The following is a 2996-nucleotide window of genomic DNA, read 5'->3' as shown; positions in this document are numbered from 1 at the left end:
ACCAAACCCCATTTCCTTCCCGTGCTAGGACGGCTCTTGCAGCATCCCATGCTGAATGCCTCCTGCCCTGACACCAATAAAAAGCTTCGCCTACTGCCTGCTCAGTTGTTGATACAGAGCTTTCCACTCAGCCTTACTGACTGGTGCTGCACAGTTTCTCACACAGGACTCCTACCCCGTGAGACATGAATTATTGGAACTCGTCAGTCGTCAGGAGGCTCTCAGGTTACCTCCCCTGGGTAAAATGTGAATCTCTGGGGTGGGGGGTCCCCCTAACCTTGCACTAGCCCCAGCCTGCTGTATTGCCCTCTTCAAAATCAGGATTAAACTGAGCTCAGCCTCCTCCCAGCCACTGGTATGCCAGGCTGTTGGCCAGGGTCATCTCTGGGGAGAGACAGGCAGAGCCTGTGCTACCCAGGTCTGGGACCACCACCCTCCCCCCACCGCCAGAGCCAGGACCATGGAGTGCTGGCTGTCCCCCCTCGCCACTGCAGGGGACCTGAGGCCAGGTCTGCAGTGGGGCGAGCATCCCAGCTGGCCTCCCAGGAGGAAAGGGAACCTGAGCCAGAGGGAGGAGGGGAGAGCATGAAGGGTGTCCAGGATTTCGGCGGGAGGGAGGCGAGTGCTGCAGCTGGAGGAGAACAGGCAGGAGCAAGCGGGCCAAGAGGGATGAGAGCCCAAAGCAAGCCGGCGCACTTGGCCATCAGCAGCACTGGGGTCTTCGCAGAGGATGAGCAATATTTTCCTTTTCCCCTTTTGGGCCAAATCCCTTCCCCAGCAGTGATGCTCAGCATTTCTAGAGTGATTGCACAGTGACACCCAGAGGACAAGCCCCGAAAGCTGTCACCATCACGCCCAGCCACCACGCCAGGACAGAGGTGTTGGGGATGCTGTCCAGAGGAGCTTTGCAGAGCAGCCAAGGAACCAGAAGTTCAGAGGTAACCGCTCTCCTTCTGGAGTCTGCTTTGATGATGGACACATCTCACATGAGGAGAATAAATAATTAATTTCTGTTCTAGAAATACATATTTCAATATCGAAAAGTAACACTATTTCCAGGAGAGGAAGTCACCCTCCAGGCCCTATAAATATTTATATAAAGCCAGGCAAGAAAACACATTGGTAATTTAGTATGTCTTTAAAATATGTTGCATACAAACTAGACCATATTTAATTAAATATATTGCTGCATTGTATATGGCTGCTGCTCAGCTATTTGCAGTCACATCAATATATTAAAAGGTTACGTTAGAAGAAGACTGAAGCCACTGAATATAAATGTAAAGTCACGCTTTGGCAGAGAGGGACTTTGCTCTGGACTCCTCACCAGCTCTAAGATGACCTTTTCCCTGCACTGGTCTGAGTCCAGCTGGGGCAGAGTTGGCCAAGACCAAGGACACAGGTCCTGCCTGGTTTGGGATGAGCCACAGGTCCACCTCACCTGCTTGGGCTCCTCCTGCTCCATGTGGCCTGTGCTTGGTGGGGTGTTTCCCCTCTTGGAGGAGATGCTGCCATCAAGGGGCAGCTCATCATGGTCCCCAAACCACCTCTGCCCATTGGGTACTGGTGCGCTCAGACATCAATGCCACAGCCAGAGCCTGCCCAGCCCAGAGCAGCAGTGCTGTGGACAGGGGAGAAACGTGGCTTCATGCTGACTATCCAAAAGCAGGGTCTCGAGGTGTAGGACTTGTTGTACCCTCATGTGCAGGTGTCCTCAGCTCTGTCCTCCAAATGACCTTTAGGATCAGTGACGCTTGATGCTTCTTCTCCTGTTTGAAGGAAACAAGGCAGGTCAGGTCCTGGAGGTGCCTACACCTCTCCAGGGTACCTGGCACAAGGAGGAGCATCTCCACCACAGGGAAGGTTGGTCATCATCCCATACTTCTCTTTAATAAGCTGCACTGGAGTGAGGTCCTGCCCCAGAGGCCCTGCTTCCTGGTCCTACCCCAGTTCCCAGAAGAGACCCTGGCTGCTTCATGTCCCATGTCCCAGATATTCCTGGGCTGGTGCTTTTGGGCTTCTGTGCAGATGGCCTGGGCATGAGGTGTGTGTGGAGCCTGGCAGTACAGCCAGGCTGGAGCATGGGGCTCCTGCGTCCCAGGACCATTTTCCTCTGCTCACAAATTAAAAAGACACCACAGGGGAAAGAAAGCATCCCCATTTGAGTCACAGGACTGTAGGAGAGAAATCCAGGCAGCTGGTGGTGTCTTGAGTACTTTTAGAATGGGAAGTTCAGCAAAACTCACAGCTTTGCAAAGCAGGAGCTAGCTGCACTTAAATCTCTGAAAATCATGGCAAGATACATCCAAAAGCAGCCTCAGTGCCCTCTGTCTGGAAGGCAAGATCGCCCATGCAAACACTGCATTAGGAGCCAGCTTGAGTAAATCAGTACTTGAGGGAACTACAGGAAAACTGTGCCTGTGATAGACGGACATGTGAGACATCCTTTGTCACCCTGATGTCTGCAGGACTGCATGTGCGCTTCTAGAGACTGGGGGCAGGGCTGGGACAGCAGCACTGCACGGCATCTTCTCACCTACTGGCTTGCCCATGAGGAGATGGGACGGGACAGGTAAAAGCATGGTGCTGGGCAGCACCTCCGCACTGGGGAGAGCAAGGACCTGAGCACAGGATCCACCCTGGCCATGACCGTGAGGCTCTGCTCTGCAAATCACACTGTGCCATGATGAACACAAGACCTCTTGGGTGGTATGGGCATGCAGAAGGCTCACAGCAGCTGGGGTTATGGCCCTGGGTGTCTTAAGCTGTGTTTGCTTGTTTTCTGTTGAGGTTTGAATGGCTTGAGTTCTGCCAGACAAGACCCTAGCTGGCCCAATTTGTGAAGAAAAGCTGCCTGCAGGCTGCTGGCCACAGCTCAGAGGTTTTGGATCAAACTCTGAATCCCTTTCTCCTTCTGCCCATTCAGAGGGGAAAAATTAAATGTAATGTATGTATTAATGAAACACTGAATTAAATGTTCCAGCCAGTGAGGTCTA

Source organism: Falco peregrinus, chromosome 13 (genome assembly GCF_023634155.1).
Source record: "Falco peregrinus isolate bFalPer1 chromosome 13, bFalPer1.pri, whole genome shotgun sequence".
Lineage (NCBI taxonomy): Eukaryota > Metazoa > Chordata > Aves > Falconiformes > Falconidae > Falco > Falco peregrinus.
The sequence above is the reverse complement of the archived record's forward strand: the minus strand, read 5'-3'. Positions refer to the sequence as shown.